Raw genomic sequence first — 10,034 nt, 5'->3', positions numbered from 1 at the left:
GTCCAAAATTATTGATCAGATCCCGATTCCAGAGAGTATTTTGGAGAGCTCAGAAACTGAGTCGATATATTCGTCCGTGAATATGACCTCTATTGGGATCAGATTGATTTTCTCCCAATTGCTCATTCTGTGGTGCTTCAAATATATTTCTGCACCATAAAAATCCATTATCAATTAGCAGCGTATAAAAAGTATTGGGAAGAGCAGGTACCTCATTAAAATTTATTTCCCACGGATGGGAAATGTATTCAGTAGGATCACAATGGGTACAACCCCATTCCAGCTGCTCAGGATGGGGATCTTGCCATCTGCCTCCTTGAGAGGAGGGCCCATAGAAGTCAGCGACTTCATTGGCCTCGAAGGAGGTCTTGCTGAGGAGGAAATTGATGCGAAGTTGTCGTCGGATTTGCAGCAACGTTCTTTCGCCTGGAAAAAGATCTTCATAGAATCTAGTTCTCTTCATCAGTGCCATTGAACTCTCTTGAGAGGAAATCTGCAAAAACGTTTTTAGTTCCTTTCAAGTGTTCAGTTCTGTAGTCGAACTGAGTTAAATACTCAGCCCACTGGAGAAGCCGGTTCCTTGCAACCTTCTTTTTAGTTGTTGCGTTTAGAAAAGACTGAAGGTTGTTTAGGTTAGACCGTACCAGGAACGGCTGATCATGGATGAACAGTTCAAACTGTTCAAATGCTTTTACCACCGCCAAAATCTCTTTATGAGTTGAGTGGTATCGTTGTTCTGCACCTTGGAATGTGCCAGACGCATATCGTACAGGCACTTCAGTGCCACTTGAATCCTTTTCCTTAAGTACTGCGCCCCAACAGTGTTCTGATGCATCGGTTTCCACTATCTTTTCACCTTTTCCTGGCAGGTGAAGTGGTGCGAGAGTGGAACAGGTGTCCTTTATTCGCTGGATGTCATCATTATGCGCACTTGTCCAAGCTGGTGGGTCTTTTCAGAGCAGCCGATTAAGATTCCGTCGTGCTTGAGCTATAGCCGGATAGTGTCTTGCAATATAATTGATTAATCCAAGAAATCTTTCAAGGTCTTTTCTTGTCTTTACCTTTATTTGATTGATCCGCTTGAGGATATGATCTTGAACTTGGATTTCGCCACCTGGCAGGAGACGTGTCCCGAGAAAAATGATTTCCTTTTGGAAAAAATGGGACTTATCCGGATTGATGACTAAGCCGTACTCCAGACATACTGCTTTTAAGATTCGGAGCGCCGAAAGGTGCTCTGAAGGGGTCTTACTGAAAAGAATAATATCATCAATATACGGCACCATTATTTTGAAGTGGGGTCGGAAGATCCGATCCATGTGCCCTTGAAATATTGTTGGCGCGGTCTTGATCCCAAAAAGAAGAACTGTCCATTCATACAGTCCTTGTGGGACCGAAAAGGCCATCTTGTATCTATCTTCTGGCTTGATCTTTATCTGCCAGAAACTTTTGGTTAAATCAAATTTGGAGTATAGGTTAGAACCCTGAATTAAACTCTAGATGAAATCCATTGAGGGTAAAGGATGCTGATTGGATTCCAGAATCTTATTAAGCAGCTTGTAGTTAACCACTAGCCGTTTTTCTTTCAGCTCATTCCCATTTTCATCCATCTTTGGAACATACATTGCGTGACAGAAAAATGGGGATTTAGATTCCTAGATTAAACCAAGTTGCAGGAGCTTTTTGATTTCTTTTGCACACTGGTTTTGTTCTTCCCTATTCATCAAAAAAAAATAGCTTTAAACACAGGGGTCAGTTCCTTACCGGATTCATCCTTTTTAAGGGGAAGGGAGCACCAGAGATCTCTCTTCAAATGACTGAGAACTTTGCTCATGACTTCCTGTGAGAATTCCTGTTGAATTTGTTGAATCTCAGATTCAGCTTTCTCCATCTTTTTTCCAATCCAACTCGTTCTGTCCTTCTTCTGTTGTTTCTGGTAAGAATTAGGAATGGGGACAGACATACATTTGGTGGAGCTGCATTCATAATTTATTAATCTTTTAAAAGAATTTCCTCGGAATAAAACTTCACTTGATGCAAATGTGTATGGTTCCCATACACGCATGGTGGAAGCTCCGATGGCTAAATCATGGTCAGGTAATTCAGTATGTACAAATAATAAGTTATGAATAGAATAGTCAGGAAAAAGAATAGGGGCCCAGCATTGCCAATGTGACATGCGAAAATTCCCTCCAAAATTAATACCTTGTCGGCTTGGTTCCCAGTTCCCTTGCGGGAAACAGTGCCATCTGGCAAGGTTCAGGTTAGCTTCAGTATCTAGCATAGATAGTAACTTATACTGTTGAATACCGGGAAAACAAATTGTTACCTCAATTGTAGGATAGATTGTAGAAGCCATGAAGGAACTTTTGCTTCTTCGATCATACTGTTCCTCATCATCAGAACTGTCTCTGTTCAGGAAATCTTTGAACTTCTGATCTGAAATTTTATTCTGAATTTGTTCAAAAATGGCTTCCTCTTCTTCTGTCATCCCAGAGTCCAGGTCAATTGTTTGACCAAATCGAACTCCTTTTCTGCTGAGAGAAAAAGATTGATGCAGGACCTTCTGCGTGGATCTGGAAGATGATTCTTCTTGAAATTCTACTTGATACAGGCGTTGAGAGAATTCTTCTAGCACACTTTCTTGTTCTTGTGCTATACTGATCTGATCTTCTTTTTCTTCAGCTTGAAGCCATGTTAATTCCAGCTTGGCTTCTGTTAGTACACGTTCCAGTTGATGCATACGAGCATGGCGCCATTTGCGCCGATCTGGAACATAGTTCTGAGTCGTTGTACGGTACTCAGTCCTAATCTGACTTGCTTGCCTTTCTTCTGCTTCAGCAGCAATTTCTTGAATGCACCGTTCACAGCGAGCTTCTCTGGTTTCAATTTCATCAACCAGACCGTCAATGAACCTTTGAAGCTCAACTAGATCTGTTTCTCTTTGCTTCTGAACTGCAATTCCATCACTGAAACTTTGTATTTTAAGGAGCAATTCTCTTTTCTATGTTAGAGCTTCTTCTAGTTCTTGTTCTTTGGTTTTACCCAAAGTGGATCCTCTTGCCATTAATACGGAGAACACAACGTCTTTAGAATAGACGTCAAGTTCTTCTTCTTCTCAAGAAGAAGAAGCAGTTTCTTCTTCTGACTGTTCTGAATGAAAATGTAAACATTCTTCATCTGATTCAGAAGGAGTGTCATCAAATAAGATATCCTCTTCTTCCTTGATACCCATTTTCAGTGCCATACTGGATTTCTTGATTCCTTTCTTGGAACCTTTCTGTGGGCATTTATTGGCATAATGAGATCCTTTACAAATATAACAGGTTGGGGTAAACTTCTTACCAACCTTTCTTGGAAAGCTATTGCGCTTCTTAAAGAATCCTTTCTTTGGCTTTGAGACGCATGCTTCACATTTTTGAGAAACTGTGGTTTTTCCACGGAGTTTCCCTTTCTTCAGACTTGTCCACTTACTAGTACTGATTCTTTTCTCAGGAGGGTCGCAACCAAATCCTTTCTTTGGAATCAGGACTTTAAGAACATTGTCTCTGAGTAAGGGCCGAACTTCTCTGATTGCTCGGGCATCTTCATCTGCCTGGAGAATCTCTGCATTGAGTTTGTCAATAAACTCAAACATTTCAATCATGGTCACTTCTGGCCATGCTTTATTCTGTACATGGAGGGACTCACAAAACTTGTTATAATACAAATCCCGGACATGGTGTATACTTTTCAAGAATATAGTGCCTAATCTTTCAGACATTTGTGCACCAGAAGAATTAAAATTTACAAATTGTGCCTGAAAGTATTTCGGTAAGTATTTTATTTCACAGCATTCCAATGTCTCAAATTTCTTCAAAAATTTGGCTTCAAGAGTTGGAATATTACCTACAAACTATCGACACAGTTCACCTGCTACTGATGACATACCTTACTGAATCAAGGTTTGTCGTAATGGTGCATCTAGACCCTTCCATACTGTTGCAGCAAGTCCCGTCATTGAGTTAACCGCCATTTCAACGATCTCTTCAGGAGGAGTGTTGGGGAACTTGAGTTGCTGGTTGTCGACCCAGCTCTGCATTGCTTCAATGGTGCTTTTATTTTTGACAGGGTCGTATGAATCCATGGTCGTCCATGATGGAAGTAGCGTACCTTGGCTTTTGACATTTGACAAATACGGATTAGGTCCGGGTTGGTTAGCTGATCCACTAGCCTGTGTCTTTGCCATAGAGCTAGACTTTGGTATGAACTGACCACGTCTTGAATCCCATCTTTGGTTGGGATCTGGTTCAAGAAAGACTTGCTTTCGGACTTCCCGACCTAGTCTTTCTGCAGAGGTTTCTCCCAGAGGAAACCTTCTGGTTGTTGGTGCAGAGGTGCCTTCTGCAAATGGACTGTGAAGAAAATTTTCAACCTTGTTAACAACTTCCTGCATCTGTACATTGCTGTCAGTCCCATGGACTTCTAAATTAGCCATTCTGATAGATATTTCATCTAAACAAACAGCATTTCTATTCGTCAGTTTTGCTATGGATTTTACATCTTCATGTATGGCTATGGCTGCTTTGGCTACCTTTTGGGCAACTACTTTTGCCTCTTCTGCAGCCTGTTGAGCTTTCTTGAGTTCAGTCTGGTGATGGCCCCACCAGTTCTCTGCACGCTGAGCAAAAACTTTAAATTCCTTACGGAATTCTTGTATCTCATATTTAAGGTAGATGTCAAAGTTTTGACGATCTTCCTTGATCTATGCAAGGATTTAATCCTTTTGCTCCATTGTGGTTGCTTTATGATATCTAACCTCATCACGAACTTCTACAGCAACCCTGAGTGTTCTGAGGTTGACCAGAGACTGGTGTCTAAGACAAATATTTGTCCAGTTCATCATTCTAGTCTCAGTTGTTGATTCAGTGCCTACTGGGTTAACTCTTTGAGGCCAGGCCTGAATCCAATACTTTCCTGCCTTGTCATATCTGACGAAATCTGCAAACTTTGGCAGGGTTCCAGGTTTATAGGATAAACCTCCTGGAATGACGAGTTCTTCTTCCTCATCTTCTCCTTTGAGATGTTCAGGTTCTTCAAAATTTACAGCACTGAGCATATTGCTAGTAAAAACATATACAAAATTTTTTAAACAACTTGGGCACTTGATAGGGCCCACTGGATCTTCTACAAGATTGGCATGCTTACAAGGCTCAATCGGCCATGCCGTATCTCCTAGAGTAGATCTTTGTCCCACAGTATATGGTTCTTTTGGCTCTGGGTGTGAATCAATGTTTCCGCGGAACTCAAATTGACAGTTAAGGCATCTGACTGTTCCGAAAACATCCACAGACTGCACTTTTGGGTGCATACATTTTGGCATGCTAAAGACACTTTTACATTTTGGACATTTACCGGTGCCTGAGTGATGGTAGATTGTGGCTCCTGCATGGTCACATACAGGTGTAGTATCAGGAGGAATTACTTCTCTCCTAATCTCAGGAGCTGCAAATCTCTAGGAAGAGGAACGCGAGAATGGTTCCATATTCCTTTGAGATGAGGAACGTGACATAGGTTCCTCAACTGTATAAGCTCGGGAGGATGAAGCAGAGGTTTCTCCCGTTCTGGGTTTGAAAACCGACTGACTTGCTCTGAAGTGCAAAATTGTTTTACCCCCTGTTTCTTCTATATGGGATATTTCTACTGGATCTGGGTTGTTCTTCTTTGTGAACAGATCCAATGCCCATTGATTGGGCAGTTTAATATCTTTCCAGTGAATGGCCTGAGGGGCCATGATCTTTGACCCTCTGCAATTTGTGTTTCAACTTACACTATGACCTGCACCTATTGGTTGTCCATCTATTATGGGTTTGAGCAAAAAGGGCATAGTGGTATTAAAGAGTCTGTAGTAGATTCGGAAGTGGACTACATGAGAGATTGCATCTTTATCCATTTGAAGATAATTAGTTGCAAATTTAAAAGATAAAACTTTGTTCAAATGGGGGTCCTTCAGGGAGACAGAGAAGTTGGGATAGCAGTCAAACATACAGGATCCCTGACTTAAACTTTTCATGACTCCGCCCAGTAAGGCATCACTGGTGCGCTTATGGCGTTCATCTGCTAATGCTAGGAAGGCAACTACAGGTAAGCCATCCCTATATTTCTTTTCTAGTCCTATGCGGACTGCAGACATATGCATATATTGATAAGCCTTTTCATCAGTTTTTGCCATATTATGCAAGCGCATTAATTCTTCATTACCTAGTAACTGAATTGTTTCTGTACACATACCAATATATCTCGAAACCCTAAACCCGAAACCCTAAACCCAAAACCCAAAACCCAAAACCCAAAACCCCCAAACCCAAAACCCTAAACCCCAAACCCCAAACCCTAAACCCTAAACCCAACCCCGAACCCTAAACCCTAAACCCTAAACCCTAATCTCTTGAAGTTTTTAACTCTAAATTTTTTAACTCTGAATTTTTTAACTCTAAATTTTTTAAGTCTAATTTTTTAAACCCTAAACCCTAAAACCCTAAAACCCAAACCCCAAACCCCAAACCCCAAACCCTAAACCAACCCTAAACCCTAAATCCCTTATATGCAACATTCTCACTCCTTCTAATCTAGAAATTGGTGCAAAGGTCTCTCCATAATCCTCACCTTCTCCCTAAACCCTAAACCCTAAACCCCAAACCCTAAACCCTAAATCCCTTATATGCAACATTCTCACTCCTTCTAATCTAGAAATTGGTGCAAAGGTCTCTCCATAATCCTCACCTTCTCCCTAAACCCTAAACCCTAAACCCTAAACCCTAAAACCCTAAACCCTAACCCCTAACCCCTAACCCCTAACCCTAAACCCCGAAACCCTAAACCCTAAACCCCAAACCCTAACCCCAAACCCTAAAACCCTAAACCCTAAACCCTAAACTCTTTCGGCTTTGCCAAAAAGTCCTCGCGCTTCGCCATATTCCTCTTCCGAGAATCTGTTGGCGTAACCCTCGACAACTTGGCTCCTTCTTGACGAGAAGTAGATTCTTCTCTCATAGACCTTTGTCTCATAGATCTATGCCTCATGATTAAAATTAACTATTTAAATTAACTATTTCTATTAATAATTAATAATTCTTATTATTAATTATTAATGTTAATTTAAATAGTTACTTTAATAGTTCTTAATTAATTACTTATTAATAGTTACTTCTTAACTATTAATTACTAATTAATTTTTTAATTATTAATTATTTGTTAATAGTTACTTTTTAACTATTAACTATTAATTACTAATTAATTATTAATCATTTTTTTAAAAAGACACATGGGCATATCTTCTAGAAGCATTGTAATATTCATATTTTGTAACTTGAGTAGACTTTTTAGTTTTTCGAGGATGATTTTAGACACAGTGGATTTGTTTCCACTTTCTATTTAATCTCCTCCCCTTACATGTATTTTTCAGTTTGAGTTCAACTGATGAGGGGTGAATTCCCCGAAACTAGTTTTGAACAGCTCAATGAAAATTTGCATGTTCCTTTCTTAGCTATTTGTCTACTCTTTATGTTTTTTCTGGATTTCTTCCTTCGCAGCCAGTGATCTCTTGAATTTTTTAACTCTAAATTTTTTAACTCTGAATTTTTTAACTCTAAATTTTTTAACTCTAAATTTTTTAACTCTAATTTTTTAACTCTAAATTTTTTAACTCTAAATTTTTTAAACCCTAAACCCTAAACCCTAAATCAATAAAATGGTTTCATTTTTGCATTCCAAGTTTTGCTAACTTAGAATTTTTTCTTGAGCTGCCACTTGAAATTTTACTGCTAAAAACCCTAAACCCTAAACTCTTTCGGCTATGCCAAAAAGTCCCCGCGCTTCGCCATATTCCTCTTCCGAGAATCTGTTGGCGTAACCCTCGATGACTTGGCTCCTTCTTGACGAGAAGTAGATTCTTCTCTCATAGACCTTTGTCTCATAGATCTATGCCTCATGATTAAAATTAACTATTTAAATTAACTATTTCTATTAATAATTAATAATTCTTATTATTAATTATTAATGTTAATTTAAATAGTTACTTTAATAGTTATTAATTAATTACTTATTAATAGTTACTTCTTAACTATTAATTACTAATTAATTTTTTAATTATTAATTATTTGTTAATAGTTACTTTTTAACTATTAACTATTAATTACTAATTAATTATTAATCATTTTTTAAAAAAGACACATGGGCATATCTTCTAGAAGCATTGTAATATTCATATTTTGTAACTTGAGTAGACTTTTTAGTTTTTCAAGGATGATTTTAGAAACAGTGGATTTGTTTCCACTTTCTATTTAATCTCCTCCCCTTACATGTATTTTTCAGTTTGAGTTCAACTGATGAGGGGTGAATTCCCCGAAACTAGTTTTGAACAGCTCAATGAAAATTTGCATCTTCCTTTCTTAGCTATTTGTCTACTCTTTATGTTTTTTCTGGATTTCTTCCTTCGCAGCCAGTGACCTCTTGAATTTTTTAACTCTAAATTTTTTAACTCTGAATTTTTTAACTCTAAATTTTTTAAACCCTAAACCCTAAACCCCAATCCCCAAACCCTAAAACCCTAAACCCCAAACCCCAAACCCCAAACCCTAAACCCTAAACCCTAAATTTTTTTACACCCTAAATTTTTTTACACCCTAAACCCCAAACCCCAAACCCCAAACCCTAAACCCTAAACCTAAACCCTAAACCCTAAACCCTAAACCCTAAACCCTAATTTTTTTACACCCTAATTTTTTAAAACCCTAAACCCTAAACCCCAAACCCCCAACCCCAAACCCCAAACCCTAAACCCGAAACCCTAAACCCTAAACCCTAAACCCTAAAACCCTAAAACCCTAAACCCTCAACCCTTAACCCTTAACCCTTAACCCTTAACCCTTAAACCCTAAACCCTAAAACTCTAAAACCCTCAACCCTCAACCCTCAACCCTCAACCCTAAACCCTAAACCCCAAACCCCAAACCCCAAACCCTAAACCCTAATTTCAGCCACTTGAAATTTTATTTCTTGTAAACCCTAAACCCTAAACCCTAAACCCCTAAAACCCTAAACCCTAAACCTTAAACCCTAAAACCTAAACCCTATTTATACCCCGCTTGTGTAATGTAATTTGCAAGTTCACTGATGAAGGGGTGAAACTCCCCTGAAACATGTTTGGGCATTTTCAATAATGAATACAAATTTTCATTCCAAGTTTGCTAAGTTCGAATTTTTTCAATTGCAGCCACTTGAAATTTTATTTCTTGTAAACCCTAAACCCTAAACCCTAAACCCTATTTATACCCCGCTTGTGTAATGTAATTTGCAAGTTCACTGATGAAGGGGTGAAACTCCCCTGAAACATGTTTGGACATTTTTAATAATGAATACAAATTTTCATTCCAAGTTTGCTAAGTTTGAATTTTTTCAATTGCAGCCACTTGAAATTTTATTTCTTGTAAACCCTAAACCCTAAACCCTAAACCCTAAACCCTGAACCCTAAATTTTTTCTAAGTTGAAATTTTTTTTTCTAAGTTAAAATTTTTTCTCTCTTAGTCTAAATTCTTCTGATTTTTTAGCTTCACTGCCAGTGTTCCAAAAATCTTTAATCCCTAAACCCCAAACCCCAAACCCCAAACCCTAAACCCTGAACCCTGAACCCTGAACCCTGAACCCTAAAACCCTAAACCCTAAACCCAAAACCCAAAACCCAAAACCCAAACCCCTAAACCCAAAACCCTAAACCCTAAACCCCTAACCCCTAACCCGAAACCCTAAACCCTAAACCCTTAGTCTAAATTCTTCTGATTTTTTAGCTTCACTGCCAGTGTTCCAAAAATCTTTAATCCTTAAACCCCAAACCCCAAACCCTAAACCCTAAACCCTTAAACCCTAAAACCCAAACCCTAAAACCCCAAACCCCAAACCCCAAACCCCAAACCCTAAACCCTAAACTAAACTTGTCTATTATTCCTATATCTAATTTTTTCTAAGTTAAAATTTTTTCTAAGTTGAAAATTTTTTT

The sequence above is a fragment of the Cryptomeria japonica genome, chromosome 6 (genome assembly GCF_030272615.1).
Source record: "Cryptomeria japonica chromosome 6, Sugi_1.0, whole genome shotgun sequence".
Lineage (NCBI taxonomy): Eukaryota > Viridiplantae > Streptophyta > Pinopsida > Cupressales > Cupressaceae > Cryptomeria > Cryptomeria japonica.
The sequence above is the reverse complement of the archived record's forward strand: the minus strand, read 5'-3'. Positions refer to the sequence as shown.